Below are 23,974 nucleotides of genomic sequence, written 5' to 3' on the forward strand. Positions count from 1 at the left end.
CTGTTGTATCTCTTCCATTGCTTACAGTAGTGGTGGGCACACGAAGAGATATTCTGCCAGTATTTCACCGCTGATTCCATACACTTTCATAAACAATCAGTTTTAGTTGAACCCTGCCATTCTTCCAGCATGCACATTGCTTTTGAATGCTGTTGAATATCTCTGACCTTATCTGCCTAGCTTGAGTCAACACAAGTATACATTAACTTATTCCATGAAAATTTAATATTATCAACCAGGAGCCAAGATTGGAGCCATGAACAAGACAGCAAAATCTTTGCCTTCATGGGGGCTTCATTTTAGTGAAGGAGACACAGCCAAAGGAGCTAAGTGAAAGAGGCAGCCACTCTGGGGAATTCACTGCATGAAATGACTTTGTTTTGAAAGTTTCAGAGGCAGAATTATCCAGATTGTCTGTCGGCATATCCCAAATGTACCTGGCTGTTTGCTTTGCTCTCGAGTTCATTCATTTTAGCTATGAAGCTTTTACCCAAGTGCTCGGAATTTCCTTTCTTGAACATCCCTTTAATCAGATCCATTCCCCTCCTCACCTCCTTGATCATTCTTCTCCAGCATAGTTGCTAATGATGTGTGCATGTGCCAGACTTGCACAAATGTTGGGCTGCCAACCACTCTGCGCCTGTTAATTTCATTCTCAGCTCAAGTCGGGATCCTTGAGTTACAACAGATGCTGCTTCCCTGGGGCTTCAGTGCCCACCGATCAGCTTTGTTGACGAGGAAGGAAAGTTTCCTCCTTGACTGCCATTTGAATATAATTTATTGTGTTCTGAAAGAAAAGTGGAAAGACGAAAATGTATGGATGGGCAATAATACAAATGAATTGTGATGGATGACACTCAGATTTCAGTTTCAAAGGAATATGCTTTTAAGTCGATAAATGATTGCAGTGGTGAGACGAAGTCTCCACAGCTGTGCCAAATGGGCCCTTCTAAATGGTCAGTGTGCCTGTTGGAGTCCACGAGGGAGTGAGATGGACAATTATAATAAAGAAAATAATAAAATAAGCACATGGTGTTTAAGAGCAACGACACCATAAACAATCTGTGGATTTTAATCCAAGCTCCAATCTTGAGCAAGTTACTTAATGGTTCTGTGCCTCATTTCCTCAAGTGTAAAATGGGAATTCTAATACCTGCTTCTAGTGGGATTTCTGGGAGGATTAAATGAGTTAAAATACAGGAAGTCATTAGAACAGTGTCTGGCATGTAGTAAGCACTAGATTGATATTTGCTCTTTTTGTTGTGATTAATGGTGAATGTTGTACTCTACCAGGTCCTGAGCTAAGCCTGTTTGTCCACGACTTCACTATTCACCACCACTCTCCCTGTGACCATCATTGTGCTTACCCTTTACAGGGGGAAATGGGTGGAGAGCTATGCACTTGTCTTCCAAACACAGAAGAATTTCTGACTTTGCTCTTATCCTCACTTAGGTTTTTGTTGTTGTTTTGTTTTGTTTCGTTTTGTTTTTGGAGATGAAGTTTCACTCTTGTCGCTCAGGCTGGAGTGCAATGCTGTGATCATGGCTCACTGCAACTCCCACCTCCTGAGTTCAAGCGATTCTACTGCCTCAGCCTCCCAAGTAGCTGGGATTACAGGCGCACACCACCACGCTAGCTAATTTTTGTATTGTTTTAGTAGAGACGGGGTTTCACCATGTTTCCCACGCTGGCCTCAAACTTCTGACCTCAGGTGATCTGCCCTCCTCGGCCTCCCAAAGTTCTGGGATTACAGGTGAGAGCCACCATGCCCAGTCTCTCACTTAGGTTTATATGAGTGTCTTCTGTTTATGTATTTGCAGTTCCAATTAGGTATAGGAAAAAATTTTAAACACTGGAAATAAATATTCCAAGCTGTTCATAGTGATTGTTTCGGGGTGATAGGATTATGAGGGACTAGATTTCTTCCTTCTATCTTTCTGTATTTTGATAATTTCTAAAACTAGTTGTGTGTGTATATGTATACATGTTTATTTACAATAAAATGTATAAAATGAATGTTTAAATATGAAAGAAGGGCAGATTTAGTTCACCTCTTTCTTTTCCTGAAATAACTCAATCAACTTCCTCATCAGAGCACATTAATTAAGAAATCAGGAACTCAGTGTCACATACAGGACCAAGACTAGCTGATACTGGGCCTGGTCGTTGAAGAATTGTTGCTATTTCTGGGGACTTTCTTGGTCTATGAGATACCTAAGCCCATACAACGACATAATTTTATATGATGAATTATGTAGTTACATACATGCTGTACTAAGAAATGCTACATCTGAGATAAAGGTATGAATTTTAAATATCATAAATAATTTAAAATTAGAATGAAAATAAATAACAACAAAAGCAACAGCATATTTCCTATGTGAAGAGGAATTGCTTACATTTCAGGTGGTTTGTGAGTTCCTTTTGAATTGAGCACTTCTATTATCTGAGTCCTGGCCTGAATCTGAGGTTAATTAGATGTTACCTTACAGCTGTAGAGACCGTTTCTCCTTTAACAATACCACTCAACTTTTCATTTATCTTTCCTGGTTTCCTGCTCACCTGAAAATCTGTTGAGAATACATTACAGGTTTGATAGATTGGATTAAAAGGGGAAAAAATAAAATAAAGGTAGTCCTACTTCACACTAATCTTATTTAAGAAAGCAGCATGAGAGCTCTAAGGTCGACTGTCTGAGCTCAAGAATTCAAGGGCAGGGGCAGTTAGAAGTCCTCCTCATTCAATCTACAGCCTCAAAAAATCTTAGGCCTCTCATGGAATATAAGTAGTGGTAATGGGAGTAAGGCATGTTCTCTCTCTCTATGGCCCCCCCCCCTCAATTTTGCAACAGTAGGAACCCAAGAGGAAAAAAATAATTGTCCAAAATGTGTTAGAACCTTTTATTAATATGTATTTCCAAAATACTGCTGTACAGTAAATCACCCAACTACTTAGTCACTTAACAAAAAACAACAACTGTTGACAAGGATGCAGAGAAAAGAGAACACTTTACACTGTTGGTGAGAATGTAAATCAGTACAGCCTCTATGGAAAACAGTATGGAGGTTTCTCAAAGAACTAAAAATAGAAATGCCATAAAATCCAGCAATTCCACTACTTAAAATCTACCCCCCAAAAAATTATTATATTTAAAAAAGACACCTGAACGCACACGTTTATAGCAACACTATCTACAACAGCAAAGTCATGGAATCAACCTAAGTGTCCATCAGTGGATGACTGGATAAAGAAAATGTAGTATGTCTACAGAATGGAATACTACTCAGCCATAAAAAAAATGAGATTGTTTGTTTTATTTTGTTTGCAGCAACATGGATGAAACTGGAGGCCATGATCTTAAGAGAAACAACTCAGACACAGAAAGACAAATACTGTATGTTCTCTTTTGTAAGTGGAGCTAAATAATGTGTACACATGAACTTAGAATGTGGAATGATAGACAATGGAGACTCAGAAGGGTGGGAAGGTGGGAGGGGATTGGTGATGAGAAATTAATGGGTATAATGTACATTGTTTGATTGATACCCTAAAAGCCTTGACTTTACCACTATGCAATATATCCGTATAACCAAAATTAGAATTGTACCCCATAAATTTGTACAAATAAAATAAATAGAAACAAATAAATAAATGCACATAACCTATTTAACCACTTTAGCCTGTTTCTAGTATTTTGCTATCATAAACAGTGCACCAAAGTCATTGTACTTTGTCATGTCACATATGTAATGTATACATATTTGTCATGTATACATGTGGCATTGCTGGGTCAAAGGGCATATGCATTAAATGTGTTTCATTAACAAAAAATGGAAAATGAATAAATAGTTTTTAAAAACAATGTAGGCTGAGCGCAGTGGTTCACACCTGTAATAGCCACACTTTGAGAGGCCGAGGTAGGCAGATCACTTGAGCCCAGAAGTTCAAGACCAGCCTCGGCAACATGGCAAAACCTTGCCTCTACAAAAAATATAAAATTTAGCGGGGCATGTAGTACCCTGTAGTAGTACACACCTGTAGTCCCAGCTACTTAGGAGGCTGAGGCAGGAGGATGGTTTGAGCCTGGGAGGCAGAGGTTTCAGTGAGCTGAGGTTGTACTATTGCACTCCAGCATGGGTGACAGAGTGAGACTCTGTCTTAAACAACAGCAACAACAACAACAACAAAAAACACCTACTTGCTTAAATAGCAATTAGGTATGATTTCTCAGCTAGACAGTTCTGCTTACTGTACTGGGCTTAGCTAAATTTGACTGGGCTCCCCCGGGGCATGTGTGGTCAGCAGGTTTGGGGTCTGGGCCTCAGTTGGGTTGACTTGTTCCTAATCCGCATGATTCTCCCACAGGCTAACACACTCTAGTGGACATGGCAGCTAGATAGTGTTCCACCAAGGAGTGAGGATGTGGGCACAATCTCTTAAATTCTAAACTCAGATCTGATCCTCCATGACTTCTACTGCATTCCACTGGCCAAAGCATAACACAGGCCAGCCCAGATTCCAGATGGGGAATAGTTGCAAACTCATGCTGCAAAGGGTATGGATACAAGAAGCAGGGAAAATTGGGGCCACGTTTGTGATCAACCTACCACAAACTGGAAACATAATGGTACAGGAAATAAGCAACAATTATGAAATAAGTTTCATTGTTGTAATTATCCTGAAACAGTGTAGATCATAGGATTTTCACCAAGATGAAAACCAAAAAGTACTCAAAATTTTAATTAAGGACCATCTGAGAAGACACGAGAGACACCCATCAGATCCTGTCCCTGACCCACCCCCTAAGAGGCATTTCTCGCTCTGAAAGAAGAGTCCTTTGATCCCTGATGATTCTATGGAAGATTATTCCAAGTCTGGGGCCCCTTCAGAATGAAATCACTGCAGGCCTGTGAAGGGTTTGTTAGGTACCCAAGGTGATCAATTATTTCTGCAGTCCTGAAGGAGCACAGAGCAGTGAGATCATTGAAGTTGTTTCAGATGTCTTAACAAGGTCTCCTGATCTCAGGCTTTGTTTGACACAGTCAAGTTTTGACAAAAGGTAGAAACGTAAAATTATGCTGTAGCCTGAAAAAATTCTCTTTTAAATGAAACCCTAAATTTATGTTCAAAATTGTACGCATACTGCAATTGAAACCATGTAAAGCTATGTACATAAAAAGACAAAAGTAGACCAGGAACACACAAAAGGGAAAATAATTATATTCAGATGATGCAGTGGTCGTGTTTTTCTCATTTTTCAAAATGTTCTTTAATGCTGGGGTTATACTGTCTTACCATAAAAGGGTGGGGGAGCTGTAAATAAATTGAAAGCAAAGGTTAACAAGCATTTATCTTCAATAGTAGGCACATTGCAGAACAGCAAAAACTCAGTATTGTCTTTATTTTATAATCTTAAGTCTGACAATGAAATATTCAAATGCCAAGAAATACAAAAGCAGTTCAGAATTATACTTTAGGAAGAGTTATGTGACTCCACTATCATTACTTAATTCATACAAAGTGCCTTAAATAAGTGGTTTTATCTTTATCTTGTGATTTTTTATTTGGTAGATTTCTATGAATTTGTCTAATGATGACAGGCCAGCAGGGCCCATGTGCTGAAGCATATCTAACAATGCAATCACAGTAATTTGAAAAAATAACAAAAGAATAATCACGGCTATATATTCTCTGGCTGGTTTTGAATGCAAATGCAAAAATGTGGGTAAATGTTCAAAATTAATGTATCTAAAGCCAGAAAGAAAAACCTGGCTCGGTAGGAAACATTTTAACTTAGAGTGTCAAATAATAAAGTTAACTCAATGTAAAAGCAAAGGAAACATGTTTTGTGTTTTGTTTTCCAAGGCTGAACACAAAGCTTTTAACATTAGTCAGAAGTTTGATTAAAGGATGCAGCACTATCTGAATCAGAAAAGTAGTTTTTGCTCTTCAGTAGTTTGCTATGGAGTAGTTTGTAAGGAATGAGTTGATGATTCCAGACTATTCTTAGATCCCTCCCCTGCCTCCTGCTTCCCTACAGAAACCAGAAATAACCACAATAGGAACATTTTCTATCCATGCCATACTGGTTCCTTTCAAGTTATTTTTATATACATTTTCTCATTTAAGATTCTTCCAGACCAGTGGACTAAATAGCACAGACATTATCATCCCCATTTACAAATAAGAAACCAAGACCACTCCCCAAAATAAGTAACTTTGAGATTACAAATATGTTATGTTCCCTGATCTGATCACTGTACATTATGTGTATTGAAGCATCACTGTGTACTCCATGAATATGTACAACTGTTTGCCCATTTAAAAATAAAAATTTTAAATTTTGAAAAGTTAAAAAAAATGTAAGTAGTTCAAAGACATACAACTGGTAAGTGGCAGATTAGGTTCACCCTTATGAGTAGCAGAAAAGGAGGTCTCTTAAAGATGTTGCCTATCATTAAGAAAAGATGTATGATATTAGAGAGAAATTTAAAATATAAAAGCAAAAAAAAATGCCCATAATTCCACTTATCAGAGAGAGCCACTTTTAACACCTTGACATAGCTCCTTCCAGCTATAATGGTCTAGCTTTGTATATCACTGAACAAACTGAATCAGTAAAAAAGCAACTTTCACATTCTCCCCCACCGGTCTACCAACCCCACATCTGTGTCTATATACCCTGCCTTCCCTTCTGGTACAAGGGATGAACTGACCGTGTTCCTACTGTTTATTCTGCACTTGATTTTATTTTCTTTTACCTACTCAGAGATTCATTCTGCAATTAGCTACTAATCAGTGGTTCCCCCATGCCAAACAATTTCTATCCATAAGCAAATATACTGTAATCTCTCCCATCCAGAACAAAGAAACAAACAATGAACAACTCTTTGTGGCCCCCACATCCTTCTCTCCTTCTCTCACGGCAGCCCTGTTTCTCTGCTCTCCTTTTTAGCACACAGTCTTCAAAGTTGTCTAGACTCCCTGGCTCCTATTGTGCCTTGAACACACTCCACGCAGGCTTGCATTCCTGCCACTCCATTAAAACTGCTTTTGTCCAGGCCAGTGACCTCCCCATGTCCAAATCCAGTGGTCAGTCCTCAGGGCTCTTCTTAATCCTGCAGGAGCACTTGACATCTATCCCACTTTCTTTGAAACACGTTCTTCTTTTGGTTCCCAGCACACCATCCTCTCTTGGTTTTAGTCCTATCTCCACCACCACTTCTCACTTTTGCGGTTCTTCCTCTCCCCAACCCTCAGATTGGCCCAGTGCCCAACCTTTTCACTTCTTTTTCTCTATACCAACTTGCTTAGTGATCTCATCAGTCCCATGCCTTAAATTACCACCTGTATGTTGATAATCCCCACATTTTATCTCCAGTCCTGATATAAATTTCTCCCCGGAACTCCAGAACTACATATCTCCACTTGGACTAATGCCTCTAATAGGCATTCCTGGTAGGCTCCAATATAGCCTTACTGTTTGTTTATAAGTGGTATCAGTTTTGATTCATTGAGAATCCCTTCTGATTAACCAGCCTGTTAGACACCAGTTGACACTTTCATTTTGACGAAGGCATCTCAACTTTAAAATGGCCACACTGAAATCTTGATTCCAGCCCCCTAGTGCTCCATCTTCTCACAGTCTTTCCCATTTCTGTAAACATTCTTGGACTTACAGTTCCCTCTGCCTGGAAATCTGTTCCCCCAGATACCTGCTTGACTTGCTCCTTCACTTCGTTCAAGTTTCTATTCAAACAGCAGCTGCGAAATCCTCCCTCAGCACCTACTTAAAAAAGGGGCTCCCCATTCCCCTCACTGTGCTTCATCCTTGGCCTTTTCTGTTTTGCTGTGTTGCTCTTTTCATTAAAGCACATGCAAGATGATAAAATCTGGAAGGAGGTTATATATGATATGGCAGATTTGCTCATTCGGTTGTCTGTTTACACTCTTCTCCCACTGAAAATTAAGCCTCAGGCAGACAGGGACGTATTTTAGATTTGGGTTTGGTGTTTGATACTCAGGACCTAGAAACATGTTTTATGCACAATAGGCTTTTTGTCTTCTCGGAGGGGACAGAAATTGAACAAATGGCTGGGCAAATGTATCCTATTATTTGTTATATAATTGAATGATTTCAGCTAAGAAGAAAAAAGAAGCAGGGAAGGGACTAGAGAATGAGAGAGACATGGGGGTCTATGTACATGCACACATACAACACATGATTTAGAAAAATAGTACCAAAAAGGCCATTTGGTAACCTGCTTCTTTTAAAACAGTATATATAGATATTTTGGCCAGGTGTGGTGGCTCACACCTATAATGCCAGCACTTTGGGAGCCTGAGGCAGGTGGATCACTTGAGGTCAGGAGTTGGAGACCAGCCTGGACAACATGGTAAAACCCTGTCTCTACAAAAAATACAAAAATTGGCTGGACATGGTGGTGCATGCCTGTGATCCCAACTACTCAGGAGTACCACTTGAACCTGGGACGTGGAGGTCGCAGTGAGCCGAGATCATGCCACTGTACTCTAGCCTGGGCAACAATTGAGACACTTTCTCAAACAAACAAAAAACCAGTATTTTTAATGATAACATAAGGTTCTATTGTATAGATTATTGTTTATTTAACCAATCCAGTATTGTCAATTATTTAAACGGGTTCCTTTTTTCACCTCTATAAATAATTAGTTAGGTTTATTTTTTTGAATTTATGTTAATTTTATTTTATTAATTTTTTTTTATTTTTCCATAAGTTATTGGGGTACAGGTCATATTTGGTTACATGAGTAAGTTCTTTTGTGGTGATTCGTGAGATTTTGGTGCAACCATCACCCGAGCAGTATACACTGCACCATATTTACATTCTTGTATCCGTTGCTCCCCTCCCACTGTTCCCCCCAAGTCACCAAAGTCCATTGTATCATTCTTATGCCTTTGCATCTTCACAGCTTAGCTCCCACATATCAATGAGAACATACAATATTTGGTTTTCCATTCTTGAGTTACTTCACTTAGAATAATAGTCTCCAATCTTACCCAGGTCACTGCAAATGCTGTTAATTCATTCATTTTTATGGCTGCGTAGTATTCCTTTGTGTATATATACCACAATTTACCCACTCGTTGATTGATGGGCATTTGGTTTGGTTCTACATTTTTGCTATTGTGAATTGTGCTACTATATACATGTGTATGCAATTATCTTTTTCTTATAATGGCTACTTTTCCTCTGGGTAGATACCCAGTAGTAGGATTGCTAGATCAAATGGTAATTCTGCTTTTAGTTCTTTAAGGAATCTCCACACCATTTTCCACAGTGGTTGTAGTAGTTTACATGCCCATCAGCAGTGTAGAAATCTTCCATGTTCACTATATCCACGCCAACATCGACTGGTTTTTTTTCTTTCTTTCTTTATTATGGCCATTCTTTCAGGAGTAAGGTGGTATTGCATTGTGATTTTGATTTGCATTTCACTAATCATTAGTGATGTTGAGCATTTTTTCATATGTTTGTTGGTCATTTGTATATTTTGTTTTGAGAATTGTCTATGCATGTCCTTAGCCCATTTTTTGATGGGATTGTTAGCTTTTATCTTGCTGATTTGTTTGAGTTGGTTGTAGATTCTGGATATTAGTCCTTTGCCAGATGTATAGATTGAGAAGATTTTCTCCCACTCTGTGGGTTGTATGTTTACTCTGCTGACTGTTCCTTTTGCCATACAAAAGCTCTTTAGTTTAATTAGGTCCCAGCTATTTATCTTTGTTTTTATTGCATTTGCTTTTGGGTTCTTAGTCAGGAAATCCTTGCCTAAGCCAATGTCTAGAAGGAATTTTCCAGTGTTATCTTCTAGAATTTTTACAGTTTCAGGTCTTCACTTTAAGTCCTTAATCCATCTTGAGTTGATTTTTATATAAGGTGAGAGATGAGGATCCAGTTTTATTCTCTTACATGTGGCTAGCCAATTATCCCAGCACCATTTGCTGAAAAGAGTGTCCTTTCCCCAGTTTATGTTTTTGTTTGCTTTGTCAAAGATCAGTTGGCTGTAAGTATTTGGGTTTATTTTTGGGTTCTCTATTCTGTTCCATTGTTCTATGTGCCTATTTTTGTACCAGTACCATGCTGTTTTGGTGACTATGGCCTTATAGTAAAGTTTGAAATCAGGTAGTGTGATGCACCAGATTTGTTCTTTTTGCTTAGTCTTGCTTGGGCTATGCAGGCTCTTTTTTGGTTCCATATGAGCTTTAGAATTGTTTTTTCTAATTCTGTGAAGAATGATTGGAGGTATCCTGATGGGGATTGTGTTGAATTTGTAGATTGCTTTTGGTACTATGGTCATTTTCACAATATTGATTCTGCTCATCCATGAGTATGGGATGTGTTTCCATTTGTTTGTGCCATCTATGATTTCTTTCTCATTGTTTTGTAATTTTCCTTATAGAGGTCTTTTACCTCCTTCGTTAGATATATTCCTAAGTATTTCATTTTTTTTCAGTTATTGTAAAAGAGGTTGAGTTCTTGATTTGATTCTCTGCTTGGTAGCTGTTGGTGTATAGAAGAGCTACTGATTTGCATGCATTAATCTTGTATCTGGAAAATTTGCTGAATTCTTTTTTTTTTTAAGCTGATGTATTTGCTTTATTATCACAAGACATTTCATCATTTAACATATTCCAGAGTTTCCTTAAACCAACTGTATACTGGAAATGCCTTCTAAAATGTTAAAATAAAAATGCTTTCCATACCACCTTTTAAAATCATTAAAATTATTTGAAAGGCTCTGCTGTTTTAAACACCTTTTAAGTAAGTAAGCCTATGGTCACTTGTCTCAGAGGCATTCTTAGGCAAGGCAAGAATAAAACTGGAAAAATTCCATGTCAATTCCAAAGAAAATCCTAGTAAAAAATAATGTTTTCTGCTGGATATGAATTAAAGAGTGTAAATTTGCTGAAAGATGTATGCAAAGTATTTAGCTATCACCTTTAAGTGGAAAGAGTGCCAGTTTGCACCATAGAAGAAGGGGAGTTTTGCTCCAGGATGGGCATTCATTATCTCCATGATTTATACTGTGTCACTTCTGTGTGTCTTTCTTTTTTTTTTTTTTTTATACTTTAAGTTCTAGGGTACATGTGCACAACGTGCAGGTTTATTACATATGTATACGTGTGTCATGTTGGTGTGCTGCGCCCATTAACATTAGGTATATCTCCTAATTAGGTCATTTACATTAGGTCATTTACATTAGGTATATCTCCTAATGCTGTCCCTTTCCCTACCCCCACCCCACAATAGGACCCGGTGTGTGATGTTCCCCTTCCTGTGTCCAAGTGATCTCATTGTTCAGTTTCCACCTATGAGTGAGAACATGCGGTATTTGGTTTTCTGCTCTTGTGATATTTTGCTGAGAATGATGGTTTCCAGCTGCATCCATGTCCCTACAAAGGACATGAACTCATCCTTTTTCATAGCTGCATAGTATTCCATGGTGTATATGTGCCACATTTTCTTAATCCAGTCTGTCACTGATGGACATTTGGGTTGATTCCAAGTCTTTGCTATTGTGAATAGTGCTGCAATAAACATACGTGTGCATGTGTCTTTATAGCAACACGACTTATAATCCTTTGAGTATATACCAAGTAATGGGATGGCTGGGTCAAATGGTATTTCTAGTTCTAGATCCTTGAGGAATCGCCACACTGTTTTCCGCAGTGGTTGAACTAGTTTACAGTTCCGCCAACAGTGTAAAAGTGTTCCTATTTCTCCACATCCTCTCCAGCACCTGTTGTTTCCTGACTTTTTAAAGATTCCTATTCTAACTGGTGTGAGATGGCATCTCATTGTGGTTTTGATTTGCAATTCTCTGATGGCGAGTGATGATGAGCATTTTTTCATGTGTCTGTTGGCTGTATGAATGTCTTCTTTTGAGAAGTGTCTGTTCATATCCTTTGCCCACTTTTTGATGGGGTTGCTTGTTTTTTTCTTGTAAATTTGATTGAGTTCTTAGTAGGCTCTGGATATTAGCCCTTTGTCAGATGAGTAGATTGCAAAAATTTTCTCCCATTCTGTAGGTTGCCTGTTCACTCTGATGGTAGTTTCTTTTGCTGTGCAGAAGCTCTTTAATTTAATTAGATCCCATTTGTCAATTTTGACTTCTGTTGCTGTTGCTTTTGGTGTTTTAGACATGAAGTCCTTTCCCATGCCTATGTCCTGAATGGTATTACCTAGGTTTCCTTCTAGGGTTTTTATGGTTTTAGGTCCAACATTTAAGTCTCTAATCCATCTTGAATTAATTTTCGTATAAGGAGTAAGGAAAGGATCCAGTTTCAGCTTTCTACTTATGGCTAGCCAATTTTCCCAGCACCATTTATTAAATAAGGAATCCTTTCCCCATTTCTTGTTTTTCTCAGGTTTGTCAAAGATCAGATGGTTGTAGATGTGTGGTATTATTTCTGAGGGCTCTATTCTGTTCCATTGGTCTATATATCTGTTTTGGTACCAGCACCATGCTGTTTTGGTTACTGTAGCCTTGTAGTATAGTTTGAAGTCAGGTAGCATGATGCCTCCAGCTTTGTTCTTTTGGCTTAGGATTGTCTTGGCAATGTGGGGTCTTTTTTGGTTCCATATGAACTTTAAAGCAGTTTTTTCCAATTCTGTAAAGAAAGTCATTGGTAGCTTAATGGGGATGGCATTGAATCTATAAATTACCTTGGGCAGTATGGCCATTTTCACAATATTGATTCTTCCTATCCATGAGCATGGTATGTTCTTGCATTTCTTTGTGTCCCCCTTTATTTCACTGAACAGTGGTTTGTAGTTCTCCTTGAAGAGGTCCTTTACATCCCTTGTAAGTTGGATTCCTTATTCTCTTTGAAACTATTGTGAATGGAAGTTCATTCATGATTTGGCTCTCTGTTTGTCTGTTATTGGTGTATAAGAATGCTTGTGATTTTTGCACATTGATTTTGTATCCCGAGACTTTGCTGAAGTTGCTTATCAGCTTAAGGAGATTTTGGGCTAAGACCATGGGGCTTTCTAAATATACAATCATGTCATCTGCAAACAGGGACAGTTTGACTTCTTTTCCTAACTGAATCCCCTTTATTTCTTTCTCTTGCCTGATTGCCCTAGCCAGAACTTCCAACACTATGTTGAATAGGAGGGGTGACAGAGGGTATCCCTGTCTTGTGCCAGTTTTCAAAGGGAATGCTTCCAGTTTTTGCCCATTCAGTATGATATTGGCTGTGGGTTTGTCATAAATAGCTCTTATTATTTTGAGGTACGTTCCATCAATACCGAATTTATTGAGTGTTTTAGCATGAAGGGCTGTTGAATTTGTCAAAGGCCTTTTCTGCATCTATTGAGATAATCATGTGGTTTTTGTCTTTGGTTCTGTTTATATGCTGGATTATGTTTATTGATTTGCATATGTAGAACCAGCCTTGCATCCCAGGAATGAAGCCCACTTGATCATGGTGGATAAGCTTTTTGATGTTCTGCTGGATTCGATTTGCCAGTATTTTATTGAGGATTTTTGCATCGATGTTCATCAGGGATAGTGGTCTAAAATTCTCTTTTTTTGTTGTATCTCTGCCAGGTTTTGGTATCAGGATCATGTTGTCCTCATAAAATGAGTTAGGGAGGATTCCCTCTTTTTCTATTGATTGGAATAGTTTCAGAAGGAATGGTACCAACCCCTCCTTGTACCTCTGATAGAATTTGGCTGTGAATTTGTCTGGTCCTGGACTTTTTTTGGTTGGTAGGCTATTAATTATTGCCTCAATTTCAGTTCCTGCTATTGGTCTATTCAGGGATTCAACTTCTTCCTGGTTTAGTCTTGGGAGAGTGTAAGTGTCCAGGAAATTATCCATTTCTTCTAGGTTTTCTAGTTTATTTGCTTAGAGATGTTTATAGTATTCTCTGATGGTAGTTTGTATTTCTGTGGGGTCGGTAGTGATATCCCCTTTATCATTTTTTATTGTGTCTATTTGATTCTTCTTTATTAGTCTATTTGATTCTTCTTTATTAGTCTTATTATCGGTCTATCAATTTTGTTGATCTTTTCAAAAAACCAGCTCCTGGATTCCTTGATTTTTTGGAGGGTTTTGTGTGTCTCTATCTCCTTCAGTTCTGCTCTGATCTTTGTTATTTCTTGCCTTCTGCTGGCTTTTGAATGTGTTTGCTCTTGCTTCTCTAGTTCTTTTAATTGTGATGTTAGGGTGTCAATTTCAGATCTTTCCTGCTTTCTCTTGTGGGCATTTAGTGCTATAAATTTCCCTCTACACACTGCTTTAAATGTGTCCCAGAGATCCTGGTATGTTGTATCTTTGTTCTCATTGGTTTCAAAGAACATCTTTATTTCTGCCTTCATTTCGTTATGTACCCAGTAGTCATTCAGGAGCAGGTTGTTCAGTTTCCATGTAGTTGAGCAGTTTTGATTGAGTTTCTTAGTCCTGAGTTCTAGTTTGATTGCATTGTGGTCTGAGAGACAGTTTGTTATAATTTCTGTTCTTTTACATTTGCTGAGGAGTGCTTTACTTTCAACTATGTGGTCAATTTTGGACTAAGTGCGATGTGGTGCTGAGAAGAATGTATATTCTGTTGCTTTTGGGTGGAGAGTTCTGTAGATGTCTATTAGGTCCTCTTGGTACAGAGTTTAGTTCAATTCCTGGATATCCTTGTTAACTTTCTGTCTTGTTGATCTGTCTAATCTTGACAGTGGGGTGTTAAAGTCTCCCATTATTATTGTATGGGAGTCTAAGTCTCTTTGTAAGTCTCTAAGGACATGCTTTATTAATCTGGGTGCTCCTGTATTGGGTGCATATATATTTAGGATAGTTAGGTCTTCCTGATGAATTGATCCCTTTACCATTATGTAATGGCCTTCTTTGTCTCTTTTGATCTTTGATGGTTTAACATCTGTTTAACAGAGACTAGGATTGCAACCCCTGCTTTTTTTTGTTGTTTTCCATTTGCTTGGTAGATCTTCCTCCATCCCTTTATTTTGAATCTAGTGTGTGTCTCTGCATGTGAGATGGGTCTCTTGAATACAGCAAACTGATGGGTCCAATTTGCCAGTCTGTGCCTTTTAATTGGACCATTTAGTCCATTTACATTTAAGGTTTATATTGTTGTATGTGAACTTGATCCTGTCATTGTGATATTAACTGGTTATTTTGCTCCTTAGTTGATGCAGTTTCTTCCTAGCATTGATGGACTTTACATTTTGGCATGTTTTTGCAGTGTCTGGTACCTGTTGTTCCTTTCCATGTTTAGTGCTTCCTTCAGGATCTCTTGTAGGGCAGGCCTGTGGTGACAAAATCTCTAAGCATTTGCTTGTCTGTAAAGGATTTAATTTCTCCTTCACTTATGAAACTTAGTTTGGCTAGATATGAAATTCTGGGTTGAAAATTCTTTTCTTTAAGATTGTTGAATATTGGCCCCCAATTTCTTCTGGCTTCGACAGTTTCTGCTGAGAGATCGGCTGTTAGTCTGATGGACTCCCCTTTGTGTGTAACCCAACCTTTCTCTCTGGCTGCCCTTAACATTTTTTCCTTCATTTCAACTTTGGTGAATCTGACAATTACGTGTCTTGGAGTTGCTCTTCTTGAGGAGTATCTTTGTGGTGTTCTCTGTATTTCCTGAATTTGAATGTTGGCCTGCCTTACTAGGTTTGGGAAGTGTCCTGGATGATATCCTGCAGAGTGTTTTCCAACTTGGTTCCATTTTCTCCCTCACTTTCAGGCACACCAGTCAGACATAGATTTGGTCTTTTCACACAATCCCATATTTCTTGGAGGTTTTGTTCATTTCTTTTTACTCTTTTTTCTCTACACTTCTCTTCTCACTTCATTTCATTCATTTGATCTTCAGTCACTGATACTCTTTCTTCCAGTTGATTGAGTCAGTTACTGAAGCTTGTGCATTTGTCACATTGTTCTCATGTTATGGTTTTCATCTCTGTCAGTTCTTTAAAGGACTTCTCTACATTGGTAATTCTAGTTATCCATTTGTCAAATCTTTTTTCAAGGTCTTTAGTTTCTTTGCACTGGTTACATAGTTCCTCCTTTAGCTCTGAGAAGCTTGATTGACTGAAGCCTTCTTCTCTCAACTCGTCAAAGTCATTCTCCATCCAGCTTTGTTCCGTTGCTGGCAATGAGCTGCGTTCTTTTGGAGGGGGTGATGCGCCCTGATTTTTTGAATTTCCAGCTTTTCTGCACTGCTTTTTCCCCATCTTTGTGGTTTTATCTGCCTTTGGTCGTGGATGATGATGGTGACGTACTGATGGGATTTTGGTGTGGGTGTCCTTTCTATTTGTTAGTTTTCCTTCTAACAGTCAGGACCCTCAGCTGTAGGTCTGTTGGAGTTTGCTTGAGGTCCACTCCAGACCCTGTTTACCTGGGTATCAGCAGTGGAGACTGCAGAAGATAGAATATTGCAGAACAGTGAGTGTTGCTGTCTGATTCTTGCTCTGGAAGCTTCATCTAACGGGGTGTACCAAACCATGTGAGGTGTGAGGTGTCGGTCTGCACCTAGTGGGGGATGTCTCCCAGTTAGGCTACTCAGGAGTCAGGGACCCACTTAAGCAGACAGTCTGTCTGTTCTCAGATCTCAACCTCCGTGCTGGGAGATCCACTGCTCTATTCAAAGCTGTCAGACAGGAACATTTACCTCTGCCGAGGTTTCTGCTGCTTTTTGTTTAGCTATGCCCTGTCCCCAGAGGTGGAGTCTACAAAGGCAGGCAGGCCTCCTTGAGCTGTGGTGGGCTGCACCCAATTCGAGCTTCCCAGTGGCTTCGTTTACCTACTTAAGCCTTAGCAATGGTGGGCGTCCATCCCCCAGCCTCGCTGCCACCTTGCAGTTAGGTCTCAGACTGCTGTGCTAGCAATGAGGGAGGTTCTGTGGACATGAGACCCTCTGGGCCAGGTGTGAGATATAATCTCCTGGTGTGCTGTTTGCTAAGACCCTTGGTAAAGTGCAGTATTAGTGTGGGAGTTACCTGATTTTCCAGGTGTTGTGTGTCTCAATTTCCTTTGGCTAGGAAATGAATTCCCTTCCCCCTTGTGCTTCCCAGGTGAGGCAATGCCTCGCCCTGCTTCAGCTCTTGCTGCTCAGGCTGCACCTGCGGACCAGCACCAACTGTCCGACACTCCCCAGTGAGATGAGCCCGGTACCTCAGTTGAAAATGCAGAAATCACCTGTCTTCTGTGTCACTCACGCTGGGAGCTGGAGGCTGGAGCTGTTCCTATTCGGCCATCTTGGGCGCACCTCTCTTGCTGAATTCTTTTATCAGTTCTAAGAGCTTTCTGGAGGAGTCCTTAGGGTTTTCAAGATAGATGATCATACCATCATCAAACAGTGACAGTTTGACTTCCTCTTTACTGATTTGGGTGACCTTTATTTGTTTCTCTTATCTAATTGCTCTGACTAGGACTTCCAGTACTATGGAGAGGAGTGGTGAGAGTGGGCATCCTTGTCTTGTTCCAGTTCTCAAAGGGAATGCTTTCAACTTTTCCTCATTCAGTATTATTTTGGATGTGGGTTTGTCATTGATGGTTTTTATTACATTAAGGCATGTCCCTTTATGCTGATTTTACTGAGAGTTTTAATCATAAAGCAATGCTGGATTTTGTCAAATGCTTTTTCTGCATCTGCATTTTCATGATCTATTGAGGATTATGTGATTTTTGTTTTTAATTCTGTTTATGTAGTGTATCGCATTTATTGACTTGCATATATTAAATGATCCCTGCATCCCTGGTATGAAACCCACTTGACCATAGTGGATTATCTTTTTGATATGTTGTTGGATTCAGTTAGCTAGTATTTTGTTAAGAATTTTAGCATCTATGTTAACCAAGGATTTCAGTCTCTAGCTTTCTTTCTTGGACACGTCCTTTTGTGGTTTTGGTATTAGGGTGATGTTGGCTTTATAGAATGAATCAAGGAGGGTTCCTTCTTTCTCTATTTTGTGGAATAGTGTCAAAAAGATTAGTACCAATTCTTCTTTGAATGTCTGGTAGGATTCTGCTGTGAATCCATCTGGTCCTAGACATTTTTTTTTGTTGTTGGTGGTGGTAATTTCTTAATTACCATTCCAATCTTGCTGCTTGTTATTGGTCTGTTCAGAATATCCAGTGCTTCCTGATTTAGGCTAGGAGGGTTGTATTTTTACAAGAATTTATCTAACTCTTCTAGATTTTCTAGTTTATATATGTAAAGGTATTCATTGTAGCCTTGAATTATGTTTTGTATTTCAGCGGCTTCACTTGTAATATCTCCTGTTTAATTTCTTAGTGTCGTCATTTTGATTTTATCTCTTCTTTTCTTGGTTAATCTTGCTAATGGTCTATCTACTTAATTTATCTTTTCAAAGAATCAGCCTTTTGTCTCATTTATCATTTGTATGTTTTTGTTTGTTTCAATTTCATTTAGTTCTGCTCTGACCTTGGTTATTTCCTTTCTTCTGCTGGGTTTTGGTTTGGTTTGTTTTTGTTTCTCTAATTCCTTGAGGTGTGACCTTAGATTGTCAGTTTGTGCTCTTTCGGACTTTTTGATGTAGGCAATTACGGCTTTGAACTTTCCTCTTAGCACTGTGTTTGCTGTATCCCAGAGATTTTGATAGGTTGTGCTATTATTATCATTCAGTTCAAAGAATTTTTAAATTTCTACCTTGATTTTGTTTTTGACCCAATGCTCATTCAGGAGCAGGTTATTTAATTTCCATGTATTTGCATGATTTTGAAGGTTCCTTTTGGAGTTGATTTCCCATTTTATTCTACTGTGGTCTGAGAGAATGCTTGATATGATTTCAATTCTCTTAAATTTATTGAAGCTCATTTTATGGCCTATCATATGGTCTATCTTGGAGAAAATTCCATGCACTTTTGAATGTGTACTCTGCGATTGTTGGATAAAATGTTCTGTACATATTTGTTAGGTCCATTTGTTCCAAGAAACAATCCAATGTTTCTTTGTTAACTTTCTGTCTTGATGACCTGTCTAGTGCTATCAGTGGAGTATTGAAGTCCCCCACTATTATGTTGCTCTCTGTCTCATTTCTTAGGTATATTAGTATTGTTTCATAAATTTGGGATCTCCAGGGTTAGGCACATGTATGTTTAGGATTGTGACATTTTCTTGTTGGACAAGGCCTTTTATCATTATATAACGTCCCTCTTTGTCTCTTTTTACCATTGTTGCTTTCAAGTTTGTTATGTGTGTACTTTGGGTTTTTTTGGTTTTTGCTTTTGCTTTATAACTTGTATTTTTGTTTTATAGGTCCTGTGTGATTTATGCTTTAAAGAGGTTCTGTTTTGACTTGTTTCCAGGATTTGTTTCAAGATTTAGGGCTCCTTTTAGCAGTTCTTGTAGTGGTAGTAATGGCAAATTCTCTCAAATTTGGTAATGGCAAATTATCTCAGCATTTGTTTGTCTGAAAACAACTATATCTTTCCTTCATATATGATGCTTAGTTTCACTGGATACAAGATTCTTGACTGATAATTGTTTTGTTTGAGGAGGCTGAAGATAGGCCCCAAATCCCTTCTAGCTTGTAGGGTTTCTGCTGAGAACTCTGCTGTTAATTTGATAGGTGTTCCTTTATAGGTTACCTGGTGCTTCTGTCTCACAGCTCTTAAGATTCTTTCCTTCATCTTAACTTTGGATAACCTTATGACAATGTGACTAGGTGAAGATATTTTTTAAGTGAATTTCCCAGGTGTTCTTTGTGCTTCTTTTATTTAGTTGTCTAAGTCTCTCACAAGGCCAGGGAAGTTTTCCTCAATGAGTCCCCCAAATATGTTTTCTAGGCTTTTAAAATTCTCTTCTTTTTCAGGAACATTGATTATTCTTAGGTTTGATTGTTTAACATAATCCCAGACGTCTTGGAGCCTTTGTTCATATTTTGTTATTCTTTTTTCTTTGTCTTTGTTGGATTGGGTTAATTCAAAGACTTTGTCTTCGAGCTCTGAATTTCTTTCTTCCACTTGTTCAGTTCTATTGCAGAGACTTTCCACAGCATTTCACATTTCTAAAAGTGTGTCCAAAGTTTCCTGAACTTCTGATTGTTTTGTCTTTAAGCTATCTATTTCCTTGAATATATCTCCCTTTGCTTCTTCTATCATTCTTGGATTTCCTGGCATTGTGCTTTGTCTTTCTCTGGTACCTCCCTGATTACCCTAATAACTAACCTCCTGAATTCTTTTTCAGGTAAATCAGAGATTTCTTCTTGGTTTGCAGCCATTGCTGGTGAACTACTGTGATTATTTGGAGGTGTTGTAGAGCCTTGTTTTGTCATATTACCAGGGTTGGTTTTCTGATTCCTTCTCATTTGGGTAGACTGTGTCAGAGGGAAGGTCTAGGGCTGAAGGCTGTTGTTCAAGATTCTTTTGTCTCACAGGGTGTTCCTTTGATGTACTACTCTCCCCCTTTTCCTATGGATGTGGCTTCCTGTGAACCGGACTTCAGTGACTGTTGTGTCTCTTCTGAATCTAGCCACCCAGTAAGTCTACCTGGCTCTGGGCTGCTACCAGGGGTTATCTGCACAGAATCCAGTGATGTGAACCATCTGTGGGTCTCAGCCATGGATACCAGAACCTGTTCCAGTGCAGGTGGTGGAGGGTGCAATGAACTCTGTGAGGGTCCTTAGCTTTGGTGGTCTAATGATCTCTTTTTGTGCTGGTTGACCTCCTGCCAGGAGGTGGTGCTTTCCAGAAAGCATCAACTGCAGTAGTGTGGAGAGGAACCGGCGGTGAGCTGGGCCCTAGATTCCCAAGATTATATGTCCTTTGTCTTACACTACCAGAGTGGATAGGTAAGAACCATCAGTTTGGGGGAGGGCTGGGTGTGTCTGAGCTCAGACTCTCCTTGAGTGGGTCTTACTGTACCTGCTGTCAGGGATGAAGGTGAGATTCCCAGGTCACTGGAGTTGTGTACCTAGGAGGATTATGGCTGCCTCTGCTGAGTCATGCAGGTTGTCAAGGAAGTGAGGTAAAGCCAGCAGTCACAGGCCTCACCCAGCTCTCATGCAAACTGAACGGCCAGTCTCACTTCCACCGTGACCCCCCACCAACATCCCTGAGTATGTTTCCAGGCAGAGGGCAAGAAGGGCTTGAAAACTTGCCCGAGGCTGTCTCCCAGCTGTGGGAAAAAAAAGGGGGGGCTTTAGTTCTTCCCCTGCCTGTGAAGTCTGTACTCCAGATTTGTGCCCTCCCCTGAGTTCTGGCTAGGAGGCTTCCTGCCCCATTCCAATTGTTACAAAGTTCAGCTAGACAATTCTTTCTCCCTGTGGAGTTTTACCCCCTGCCCCTCTGGCCACCCTCCCGATGGATCCCTGTGGTGCTGGGCAGGAATGGACTGCTTGGGGACCCAGCGAGCTCCCAAGGCCTTTCTGCTGCTTCCTCTACCCCTGTATTTTGCTCGGCTCTCTAACTTGACTCAGCTCCAGGTAAAGTCGGAAACTTCTCCATCAAACAAACCTTCAGCTTCTCCGGTGGGGGTGTGCATTCAGGAGAGGAGGGTCTCCCTTTCCCACTTCTGCAGTTGGGGCACTCACGGTGTTTGGGGTGTCTCCCTGGTCCTGCAGGGGCAGTCCACTTCCATCAGAGGGTCTGTGGGTCCTCTCGGGATTGCTGGTTTGTTCTTGCAGTCGATCTGGAGCTAAAATTCACAAGCCTCCACATGCTGCTCTCTCTGGAGGTGCAGTCTAGTCCTGCCTCCCGTCCACCATGATCCTCTAGTTCCAATTTCTATTTAGGTTTATTTTAGAGTCCAGACCTGGTATTCAATATGTAGCCATAGCCCCACAAGGTTACCAAGCACCTGAAATGTGGCCAGTCCAAATTAAGATGTGTTATAAATGTAAGATGCACACCAGATTTCCAAGACTTGATGCCAAAAAAGGAATATAAACTATCTCATTAATAATTCATTATGTCTATTATATGATAAAGTGATATTTTTGATATGTTGGGTTAAATAACATGTTATTAATTACATATAATACAAAATTTGTTTCACCTATTTCTTCTTACTTTTTAAATGTGCCTATTTAAAAAAATTTAAATTTTATAGGTACTTTTATTATATTTCTATTGGACTAGTGAGGGTCTAGACTCTTAAGGGAGGACACAGAATTTCCATTAATTATTTGCTAGTTTGAGCTAACAAGCCATTCTTTCAGAAATCAACACAATTCAAAGCTCTAGTTCTTTCCAGTTACCTGGGGGAAATAAGATTTTTATACTGGTATATACTAAAAGTAGTTTTTGTGTTTCATGTGCCTATTCTGATGCTGTTTGATCTCTTGGCACCTCCAATCTACAGTCCTGTGGTCCTCTCCAGACAAGCTGGGTGCTCCCTGTATTGATCATTCAGGAAGAGGTAGGTGGGTGGACAGGAGGATGAAATTTGGAATATGGGCCTTGTGGGTAGATTGGGAGACTTGGATGTTTCTCACTCCCAAAGATACTCTCCTATCAGAGGCTTAACTATGCCCCTTGCCCATGACCAGGGTCAGAGACAGAGGCATCTCCTTATGGAGTCACAGCTGAATATGAATAACCTGCAGGTCACAGGCCAGCCTGTCTAGTTCTTATTACTCTGTATGTTTATATTTTTCATTTTCTCTAAACCGATAATATGGTCCAGTCAAATGCTAGAGCTGTATCTTAGCTCTACCGTGGGGTAGCAAGGGAAGAATAAAGTAGCCCAGCTTGAACAAGAGTATATGCTGGTTCTTTGCACTTTAAAAATATATCTTCAGCATTTCCTTGTTATTATATATTTTTCCCAAAGAGTGATTTGTAATGGCTGCATAATGTTCCATTGTATAAAAATACCAGTTTTTTAAATCCCCTACTGGATTTCCTGTCTTCTTTTTTTCTTTTCTATTTTGTAGGTATAACTACAATGGTCATCCTTATCTGGAGTTCAACAACCCTGAACTGGGCTTAAGCAATACATTCACTTCAGCCTTCCGAGTAGCTGGGACTATGGACACATGCCACTGCACCAGGCTAATTTTTATTTTTTGTGGAGATGGTGTTTTCCTACATTTCCCAGGCTGGTCTCAAATGCCTGGCCTCAAGCAATCCCACCACCTAAGCCTTCCAAAGTTCTGGGATTACATGAATGAGCCACTGCACCTGGCCTCATGCATGATCTTGATTATCTATTTTCCTTGAAGAATTGTGGAATTCTAAGATAAAAAGATTTTTTAGTCTCTTACTACATTTTGGAAAATTGACATTCTGAAATACCAATTTATTCTGCCACTGATATCCCTATTTTATTATAATTTTAGGATTTGGAAGAATTGGACCCATATCAAACCCATATCAGCAAATGGAGGAAGTATATGTGGGCCCTATTGGGCCACTGTTTGCTCAGTGCTTGGTGTACCTGAGAGCCCCCAATAACAGCTTGTTGACATCTCTTGACTTGAACCTGCATTTTTGGTGCAGTAGAAATTATGTGGGCTTTGGAACCACTGAGAACTGCAGAAGGAATCCTAACACATACATTTGTGAACTGTGTCACTATGGGCACAGTATTGAACCACTTGCACCTTTGATCTTCTCATCTTTCACATGGGGATAGCCCTACCTACCTACAGGACTATGGTAAGGTTGAGATGAAATCACACGTATAAAGCACCTGGGAGGAAGCTTGTCCTTAACCAGTATTAATTTTCCACCCAGCACCCCACCCGAACCCCCTTCTCCATTCCACCAGTTCCTCCATCTCATCCCCACCCCCACCTCATCAATGACAGCAGTGGCTTCTCTAACATCTAGGATTGTGAGTTTGAATAAATTACTAATGTTTTTATTTGATTTGATGTTCAAAGTCTCTGACCAAAAGTGAACAATTTAATTATTTTGTTTTATTCTATTTTATTTGAGACAATTTCTCCCTCTGTTGCCTGGGCTGAAGCTCAGTGGCGCAATTATGGCTCACTGCAGCCTTG

At 39.5% G+C, this 23,974-nt stretch overlaps 1 long non-coding RNA gene across 1 annotated transcript in view; it reads right to left on the reverse strand.

Moving 5' to 3' along the window:
- Positions 1–206: 206 nt before the first annotated feature.
- Positions 207–23,974, reverse strand: part of LOC140712067 (uncharacterized) — a 29,551-nt gene continuing 5,783 nt past the window's right edge. Inside the window, exon 2 of the long non-coding RNA XR_012093528.1 lies at positions 207–787. This is a non-coding gene — a long non-coding RNA (uncharacterized lncRNA). The remainder of the gene's footprint in view (positions 788–23,974) is intronic.

The sequence above is a fragment of the Chlorocebus sabaeus genome, chromosome 7 (assembly GCF_047675955.1).
Source record: "Chlorocebus sabaeus isolate Y175 chromosome 7, mChlSab1.0.hap1, whole genome shotgun sequence".
In the NCBI taxonomy this organism is placed as follows: Eukaryota; Metazoa; Chordata; class Mammalia; order Primates; family Cercopithecidae; genus Chlorocebus; species Chlorocebus sabaeus.